Source organism: Acipenser ruthenus, chromosome 37 (genome assembly GCF_902713425.1).
Source record: "Acipenser ruthenus chromosome 37, fAciRut3.2 maternal haplotype, whole genome shotgun sequence".
Lineage (NCBI taxonomy): Eukaryota > Metazoa > Chordata > Actinopteri > Acipenseriformes > Acipenseridae > Acipenser > Acipenser ruthenus.
Window position 1 is genome coordinate 4,789,553 of NC_081225.1, and position 10,868 is coordinate 4,800,420.

Here is a 10,868-nt window from a genome sequence, read left to right on the forward strand (position 1 = left end):
TTTGGACCAATCGGAATACATTATGAAAGGCCATCTTGGTCAAAATGCATTGTGTGATACACGTTTCAAATATTCGCTACATGTACTCATTTGGACAAATCAGAGCACATAAATGACAACGTGTACCAATTGGTACGTGTTCTAAAAGAAGTGGCACAAGCTAGGTATTCCTATGTTGGTGTCTATCATTTTACATTAGTGGCTTGTCATGACAACGTATTCGCTTGTAATCGCTTCTTATGCACAACGTAATTGGCACAGTAGCCAATAACCTTTTGGTGTATCTTTTACAAGAAGACATCCATTTAAAATAAGGAATATTGCAAATATGGCACAGAGATTTTCTTCTGCGCTGCAAACATACATTTGCATTTGTTATTTCAGGTGACGTGGTCCTAGCCCTGACAGACCTTGTTTATTATCAAGTTTAATACATTTAATAATTGTTATCTCTGTCTCCTGCTTTACCGTCAAAAATTAATAATAATTAATAATAATAATAATAATTAATAATAATAATTGTATTTTGTATAGTGCTGGGGGCGTTTCTTTACAATATTTGCCAGAAGCCCCGCCGACTATTGAGACCCAGCGTTTATTATGTAACATCACTAACATCTTCAAATAATTCAGATGCAATCATGGAGAAGCCACTAACAATACAACCTTATAACTAAATTCCAAAATTCCAGCAACACTGTTTAAAAGGTTGTGGCAGTGAGTATTAACAGTTTTATTTTATAACAATGCCACTGTATTGTACACCCCCAAAGTATAAAGCCACAGTAAACAAGGATTGCAAAACGTTAGAAAATGAACAAGCAGAAGAACGAATCTGCATTGGAAAACTGAACTGCATCTACCACTGTTAATAATCATAAAAACTATAAAATTCACTAAAAAGATCACATCCAGTATAACGAATAGTACAAAGAGTAGCCAATCCCCTTCGAGATAACATATTTTTAATTTGAAACTAAATACACTTGAGAAAGAATAAAGAAAAATGCAATGATTTTCTTAACCAGTACAGATATAGATTTGCTGAGAGCTGCCGACTTCTTGAGGACAAGGTTGAGCGTGTCGGGTCTTTCAATACTAAAATGACATATTAGTTACAGTGGGGTTACAACTGAATTAAAGCGATTTAAAAGGCCCTGAAACCGCCATTTCATACTCATCTCAGGTTTCATTAGACTATCCAATGCTAAGTCCATATACCACCACGAATTCGGCGGAAATAGGAATTGTAAGGTGACTTTTAATTGGATAATTTATTGCAAGTAATATTTGCTTTAAATTCGTTCTTATTTTTCAACTACCTGATTCCAAATTATTTCATGTAATAGTTAGAATTACACATTATCTATCATCTATGAAACCGGCCTTCCTTGTGTCAGTGAGCTGCAGGTGCTGTCGGTGCACAGCTCCTGCCTGGTATTTGAAGGGTGGCTGCAGGGTGTCACTGCCTCAATTCAGAACGTGTACTAAAAACGCGTTTTTAACCGGATGGCGTTCTATAGTTGGCAGGCTGCATTATGATTCAGTTCAATTGCATCTAGAATATTACTGTGAGGTACTTCACAAATTATAGATAGCAACATTGAAATGGTTCTGACATTCTTTTTAATTATATATTGGTAGTAAAAAATACAAACCAATATGTTTGAATTTAGTTGCTATTACAGTTTGTAGTGATCGGATTTGAAATGTGGGCGCAGTGCCCAGAAAAATGCCACATTCCAACTTTCTCTGTCTGCCCTCTGGTGGCCAAATCTTGTAACTGCAGATTTGACAGAATATTGCCCCTTAAACACTGCAGATAGTTATGTTTTCTATAGAAACTGTATAGAAAACATCCTTAAATACTGCATAGGCTAATATGTACTATTGGACATGTATAGGAAACCAACTAAGAGCTTTCTAAAAAAATGTCTTGGACTTTGACCTTTGACCTTTCATGGTCAAATTGGACAATAGACTGTTTAAACAGCTTCTGTCTCCCTTAATGCTGCAAATAGGCTCATATGTAATATTTGACACTATAGGAAACCAACTGAGAGTTTTCTAAATATGTATTGGACTTTGACCTCATGGTCAAAGTGGACAATAGACTACATTTACAGCTTATATCTCCTTAAATACTGCAAGTAGGCTCATATGTACTATTGGACACTTATAGGAAATCAACTAAGAGCTTTCTAAATATGCCTTGGACTTTGACCATTGACCTCTCGTTATTGGTCAAACGACAATACACCATTGTGACAGCTTATATCTCCTTACAGACTGCAGATGGGCTCATATGTACTATTGAACATGTATAGTAAACCAACTAGGAGCTTTCCACATAAGTCTTGGCCTTTGACCTTTGACCTCTCGTTCATGATCAAACTGGACAATAGACTTTTATTAACAGAATGCATTTCCTTTAATACTGCACAAATGCTTATAAGCACAATTGGACACCATATTGAGCTTTCTCAAAATGTCTTGGACTTTGAGCTTTGGCCTCTCGTTTAAAGTAAAATGCTAAAAAACAGGATATGAATGCTTATGAAACAATTTTGGCTATTGAAACAACTTCTACTGCACTATTAAAATTACACGCCATCCAAAACAACCTACAACGCAGACTAAGTTTTCTCTCGGTTTCTTTATTATTATTGTTGGCGTGTAAAACGCAGACATTGTTTTCTCTCGGTTTCTTTATTGTCTGCGTTGTAAAACACAGACCTTGTTTTCTCCCGGTTTCTTTATTATTATTATTATTATTATTATTATTATTCCAGTTTCCAACAAATTTCTGCTCGCATCTCCTCCTAGAGCTTTGAAGTGATCAACTCAAAAGTTTGCACAAGTATTGCACTCTATCTCACTTGAGTTACTATTACTTTTGGTGGCGATCGGACTGTTGGATTTGGGGGTAACAGGTCATGACCTCCAAAAATTAAACGGCTTATAACTCCTTTCACAAGCAAGATAGGGTCATAGTTACAATTGAACATGTATAGAAACCTATTGGTTCTCTCACAGTCAACGTGGGTTTCATTGACCTTTGACCTTCCCAGAGCCGGATATGGACATTTCTCTTTTTCAAGAATGACAGCTAAAAACTGGACAGCTCCTACTCCTACAGTTTTCAACCAATCAACTCAATTCTTTCGCTCGGCTCTTCCAATATGTTTGAATTTGGTTGGTAATAAATTTTGTAGTGATCGGATTTGAAATGTAGGCGCAGTGCCCAGAAAAATGCCATATTCCAACTTTCTCTGTCTGCCCTCTGGTGGCCAAATCTTGTAACTGCAGATTTGACAGTATAGTGCTCCTTAAACACTGCAGATAGTCACTATAGTACTATAGTACCTGTATAGAAAACCAAGTATGCCATATCCACAAATGACCATGACCTGTCGTGTTTTACAACGCAGACGAAGTTTCTCCAGAAACTTCCATTCTAGTTGTTATTATTCCAGTTTGTGACAAAACTTCCGCATGCAACTCCTCCTATAGCTTTAAACTGATCAACTCAAAACTTTGCACAAGTACTGCACTCTATCCCATTTGAGTTGCTATTACTTTTGGTGGTGATCGGACTGGTGGATTTGGGGGTAACAGGTCATGACCCCCAAAATTTAAACAGCTTATAACTCCTTTTAGGATCAAGATAGGGTCATAGAACATGTATAAAAACCCATTGGTTCTCTAAAAGTCTACGCTGGTTTCGTTGACCTATGACCTTCCCAGAACCAGATATGGACATTTTGCTGTTTCAAGAATGACAGCTTAAAACTGGACAGCTCCTACTCCTACAGTTTTCAAAAGATCAACTTGATTTTTTCGTTCAGCTCTTCCAATATGTTTGAATTTAGTTGCTATTATTATTATTATTATTTTTGTAGTGATCGGATTTGAAATGTGGGCGCAGTGCCCAGAAAAATGCCACATTCCAACTTTCTCTGTCTGCCCTCTGGTGGCCAAATCGTGTAACTGCAGATCAACTCAAAACTGCACAAGTACTGCACTCAATCCCATTTGAGTTGCTATTACTTTTGGTGGCGATCAGACTGTTGGATTTGGGGGTAACAGGTCATGACCCCCCAAAATTAAACCGCTTATAACTCCTTATAGGGGCAAGATAGGGTCATAGTTACTATTGAACATGAATAAAAACCTATTGGTTTCCTAAAAGTCAACGCGGGTTCCGTTGACAACGAAATCCCTATGGTCACGGGCACATTCTTCTGGGGTTTGTGTGTAGGCATTTTTGTACATTTCGCCACAATTCTATTTTAAATCCTCTGTATCTTAACTGTAATACATCTTGAAATCCCCGTAATAAGCATCCAGGTTTTATTTTTTGGGGAATAGGGTAAAGTCAACGTGAATTGATTAACCATTTCCACAGTTTTCCCGGTATTTATTGGCTATCCACCGATTTTTATTTTTTTTGTATCTGGGGTGTTTTATCAGGTTTTAAAACCAAAAATCAGAATACCTATCTATAATGCAACCAAGTTAAATAAAAGTAAACTCTTGAATTTGAACAAAAGTCAATGAAATCTTGGAAATGGATATAAAAACACATTTGGTTAGGCACTGCCTTTATTTCCTTTAAAATGCTGTATGTCATGCATTGAAACTACAAACATGCGTCTGTGTAAATTGTTTGGTTGTGTATGCACACAGCATTTACGTGCAGCTATGTAGGTCAGCGAATGAGATTTGTATTTTGTAGCTGAGCGAGCATGTAAAAGAACAGATAGTATGTTACTGTAAACTCTCGGTTGTGATGTTCACATACATCCGCACTTGTTAATTTATTTTTTGAAACAAAGTGGGCTTGCATCTTCAAAAAATAATGACATTTCTTGAAACTTTTCATACAATGTAGCTAAATACTCACTTTCTCTAAAACTTAACATTGCTAAACAAAATACTTAGGGATTGCTGTTGAACATCTTTTTTATTTCCTGCAAACTTAGATAAACGAGAGGTGTATCTGTTTCTGGTCTTTTTTCTGTCTTTCTGAAGCCCCTTGTACACGGTGCTGCCTGTCTGTGATTTGACTTTTCAACTCTGTTTTTTTTGTTTGTTTGTTTTCATGTTTGAAAGGGGCAGTGCTCTGTAGGCTACTCAGAAACAACCAATTTAAACATCTCGCTCTTATTATTGAAGAAAAAATATATACCGTTGATTTTGAACACGGTAATAAAAACAAACAATTTCACATGCTGATTTTGCACACAGAGAAATAGGAACAGTTTGTTTCAGTCTCTTTCACTACACGGTGTGAAAGCCTGCATTGTACAGTATTCTAAAAAATAATTATGTTGGTGTAAAAGGACCTTTAAGTTTTGTACTCCTAAAGTAGCATTTATAAAGTTGCCAGCAGTAAAAAGCAAGTCTTTATATTATTGGTTTTGTGTACTATTTAAAAGCTCTTGTGTATGTTGATGTAGCTAAACCTACATCATTTGGTGACCTTTCCGTGACATTTTCGTGAATTCTTGTTTTTTTTTTGCCATGAAATGTACTAAAAATCACCGTGACAATCGTATCCTTAATGATGAATTCTGGTGAATTTACTATTTACTAGAATAAATTTGATCTTGAACTGACTTATTTAAAGCTTGAAAAAAACATAGTAAGTTAATGCTTAGCAGATCCTCAGCCAGAAAGTGTGACAATAGAAAATAGCATTTTTTAAAAATGTTTTAACGTAGGGTTATGAACAGAACAGGCTAAATCTAAGAAGTACTAACCGGAATGACAAACGAGCAAGAGTATTAATACACTACATTGCTGAGGTAGAAAGAAGGTAGCTGCAAGAGAAATAAAAGGTGCAAAGTTCCTGTCGGTGATGTCAGATGGTTCACTGAGAACGTGGACAGGCTCCTGAATGAACGGGAGACGACCCGGTAGTAGTCATTCACATTAGTACAAACAACATTGGAAGAGAGAGACCAAGATCCCTGCAAAACAAATTCAGAGAGCTAGGAAGGAAATTAAAAGACAAGACCAAAACTGTGGTATTTTCTGGGATACTGCCAGCACCTTGCAAAGGACAGTATGAACAGTTGGAAATATATAATCAAAATGCATGGCTGAAATCGTGGTGTACACAGGAAGGCTTCACCTTTCTTGAACATTGGAGCACATTCTACAACAAGGACTATCTATATAGGTGGGATGGACTGCACTTAAATAAAAAGGGAACCAATCTACTCTGAGAAAGGATCCTTGAGGAGGTTCAGAAGCATTTAAACTAGAAAGGAAGGGGGGAGAAAACAAAAAATAGAAGGGAGACCACATCAAAACAAGGGCAACAACTCAGGTAAGACAGCCTTAAATGTATTTATCTAAATGCTAGAAGTATCAGAAACAAAATCGTTAGAACTTGAAGCTACTGCACTAAAAAGTAACTACGATGTGATAGGTGTTACAGAAACTTGGTATCAGAGTGATGGAGACGAATATTAGTGGGTATACACTGTATAGAAAAGACAGGGAGGACAGAAGAGGCGGAGGGGTAGCTATACATAAGAAATAGTTTTGAAGCCCAGGTGTTAAATCTGGACGACAAAAACAACACAGAAACAATATGGGTCAGAATAGATGGACAAAAATTCAAAGGGCATAATAGGAGCATGCTATAGACCACCAAATTCAGATGCCGAAAATCTGTTATACAATGACATAAGATATGCATGTAGCAAAGGAGAAGCAATACTAAATGGGGGATTTCAACTTCCCCTGTATAAAATGAGAAAACCCGGTGGGGAGCACGACAGACGAAATTGAAATGGTGGAAATGACAAATGACTGCTTCCTAACGCAATTTGTCAAGGCACCGACTAGAGGGGAGGCATGCCCTGACTTAGTCTTCAAATAAGGAAGACCGAATAACTAAAACAGAGGTCACAGAACCATTGGCAAACACCTCATTTGAAGTGCTTTTTAAACCCCCAAAATAATGACTTAAGCGAAGGTTTACAATTTTTTAGAAAGGCAAAACTATGAAAAGGTATGAAACAGAGACTAACAGAAGTAGATTGTACTAAAATAGAGAAAACATCCACAGAAAAAGGATGGCTGTTTTTTTAAAAATGCAGTACTGGAGGCGCAAAACAATTACATCCCAAAAGTAGACAAATCTAAAACAAAAAATGGCCCAAATGGTTTAATAGATCAATTTAAAAAAAATATTCCGTGAAAAGGCACTTTACAGAGTGTTTAAAAGAACCAAAAACAAAGTACACAGAAAGAGTACTTGGAACTGCAAACACAAGTCAAAAAGGGAGTTAGAAAGGACAAGAGAGATAGAAATGAGCATTGCTAAGAGGGCTAAAACCAATTCCAAAATGTTTTTTCCAATATTATAACAGCAAGAGAACATTCAAAGAGGAGGTTAAAATGTCTAAGAGATACACATGGCAAAATCATAGACGAAGAAAAACAAATAGCAAATATATTAAAAGATTACTTTTCACAAGTAAAGCAAGAGGACACGGACATGCCCCACATGTCGACCTGTTCCTATCCGGTTTTAAATAACTTTAGCATAACAGAGGCAGAAGTGTTAAAGGGACTAGGAGCTCTTAAAATAAACAAATCCCCTGGGCCGGATGAGATCCTCCCAATAGTACTCAATGAAATGAAAGTAGTTATTTACAAACCGCTAACAAAGATCATACAACAGTCTCTTGACACAGGGGTTGTACCGACAAACTGGAAAATAGCAAACATAATACCGATCCACAAAAAGGGAGACAAAACCGAACCAGGTAACTACAGACCAATAAGCCTGACTTCTATTATATGTAAACTTATGGAAACTATAATAAGATCTAAAATGGAAAATTACCTATATGGTAACAATATCCTGGGAGGCAGTCAGCATGGTTTTCGGAAAGGGAGATCGTGTCTAACTAACCTGCTTGATTTTTTTGAGGATGCAACATTGACAATGGATAATTGCAAAGCACAGGACATGGTTTATTTAGATTTCCAGAAAGCTTTTGACAAAGTCCTGCATAAAAGATTAATTCTCAAACTGAAGGAAATGCATGCACATGGATTAGGGAGTGGTTAACATGTAGAAAACAAAGTACTGATTAGAGGAGAAACCTCAAAATGGAGCCAGGTGTACCATCAGTATTAGGTCCTCTGCTATTCCAAATCTACATTAATGATTTAGATTCTGGTATAGCAAGCAGACTTGTTAAATTTGCTGACGACACAAAAATAGGAGGAGTGGCAAACACTGATGCAGCAGCAAAGGTCATTCAAAATGATCTTGACAGCATTCAGAACTGGGCAGACACATGGCAAATGAAATTTAATAGAGAAATTGTAAGGTACTGCATGCAGGCAATAAAAATGTGCATTATAAATACCATATGGGAGATACTGAAATTGAAGAAGGAATATGAAAAAGACCTAGCAGTTTATGTTGACTCAGAAATGTCTTCATCTAGACAATGTGGGGAAGCTATAAAAAGGCCAACAAGATGCTTATAGTGAAAAGTGTTGAATTTAAATCAAGGGAAGTAATGTTAAAACTTTACAATGCATTGGAAAGACCTCATCTAGAATACCTTGTTCAGTTCTGGTCACCTCGTTACAAAAAGGACATTGCTGCTCTAGAAAAAGTGCAAAGAAGAGCAAATAGAATTATTCCGGGTTTAAAAGGCATGTCGTATGGAGATTAGATAAAGGGGCATTCAGAACAGAAAATAGTAGGCACTTTACACAGAGAATCGTGGGAATCGGGAACCAACTCCCCAGTAATGTTGTTGAAGCTGACACCCTGGGATCCTTCAAGAAACTGCTTGATGAGATTCTGGGATCAATACGGTACTAACAACCAAACGAGTAAGATGGGCCAAATGGCCTCCTCTCATTTGTAAACTTTAAGTTCTTAGTGATGAATCTAATGATCCTTGTGAGCTTGGTCAGACGAACCAGCCTAAGAGAGAAAAGAATCTCAAAAGGGCATAAGCCTGGAATTAATGGCCAAGAGCTTGTGAGAAAACTGTGTGGGACACAGTAAACACGGATCTCTGTTTTGCATTGGAAAGGTTAAGTGGAACAGTTGAAAACAAGCTGGATAAATTTGGGGATATCATCTACGCATATGGAAGTGAGAGGTTTGGAGTTGAAAAAAGGAAGGAAAAAGTACAAAATATTCCTGGAAAGTCTAGAAGGCAGCAGGGAGATTGAATGCTAGTTCGAGAAAGGAGGCAGCTGAGGAAGCAATGGAGAAGAGCAGAACAAAATCAGAAGGAGGGACTCGATCTGTTACAAAGAGTCATAAAAGATAAGCTTGAATCGGTGATATTATGGGGCAAGTTCAGCATGGAAGAGGGGGTCTTGATCTCAGTTAAGCTCCTCCTACATGGCACAAGGCAACCCCAGCTCAACGGAGGACGCTGGTAGTCAACGAGGTGCAAAAGCAGGAAAGGATAAGGTTTCTAAAAGCCGTTTCCCAGGCCAAGCAGGGAGAATGGACGAGATGTGGAACCCCACAACATCGTCTGGCAAGACCTGTGGACAATGGAACAGAGCAGGATCAGTTTCCTCATCAGATCAACATATGATGTTCTCCCATCACCACAGAACCTAAACCTCTCGGTAGGTGAAGATCCCTCATGTCCTTTGTGATCATCACCTGCAACATTAAGACACATTTTGACAGGATGTAAGGTGGATCTTAGCCAAGAATCGGTTTACTTGGTGCCATGACCAGGTCCTGCAATGTAATTAATTTAGAATGATTTGTAGATTTTATTTTTCACTTTGACATTATGGACTTTTTTTGTGTGGATCAGTGGCAAAAACTCCTAATTAAATCCATTTTGATTCCATGTTGTAACACAATAAAATGTGGAAAAGTCCAAGGGGGGGTGAACACTTTTGAGAGCCACTGTATTAATCACAGGCATCAATTGGATTTTTAAAATTAATGTTATCAAGCACAAGAGTTAGTATGGCTTCCTCTCGTTTGTAAACTATGTTCTTATGAAAATGTTTCTATAAAAAATAAAATGTGGGCAGACACATGGCAAATGAAATTTAATAGAGAAAAGTGTAAAGTATTGCATGCAGGCAATAAAAATGTGCATTATAAATATAATATGGGGGATACTGAAATTGAAGAAGGGAACTATGAAAAAGACCTAGGAGTTTATGTTGACTCAGAAATGTCTTCTAGACAATGTGGGGAAGCTATAAAAAAGGCCAACAAGATGCTCGGATATATTGTGAGAAGTGTTGAATTTAAATCAAGGGAAGTAATGTTAAAACTTTACAATGCATTAGTAAGACCTCACCTAGAATATTGTGTTCAGTTCTGGTCACCTCGTTACAAAAAGGATATTGCTGCTCTAGAAAGAGTGCAAAGAAGAGAAACCAGAATTATCCCGGGTTTAAAAGGCATGTCATATGCAGACAGGCTAAAATAATTGAATCTATTCAGTCTTGAACAAAGAAGACTATGCGGCGATCTGATTCAAACATTCAAAATCCTAAAAGGTATAGACAATGTCGACCCAGGCGACTTTTTTGACCTGAAAAAAGAAACAAGGACCAGGGGTCACAAATGGAGATTAGATAAAGGGGCATTCAGAACAGAAAATAGGAGGCACTTTTTTTTACACAAAGAATTGTGAGGGTCTGGAACCAACTCCCCAGTAATGTTGTTGAAGCTGACACCCTGGGATCCTTCAAGAAGCTGCTTGATGAGATTCTGGGATCAATAAGCTACTAACAACCAAACGAGCAAGATGGGCTGAATGGCCTCCTCTCATTTGTAAACTTTCTTGTGTTCTTATGTTCTTTCTTTCTTATGTCTACTTTTGCCTTAC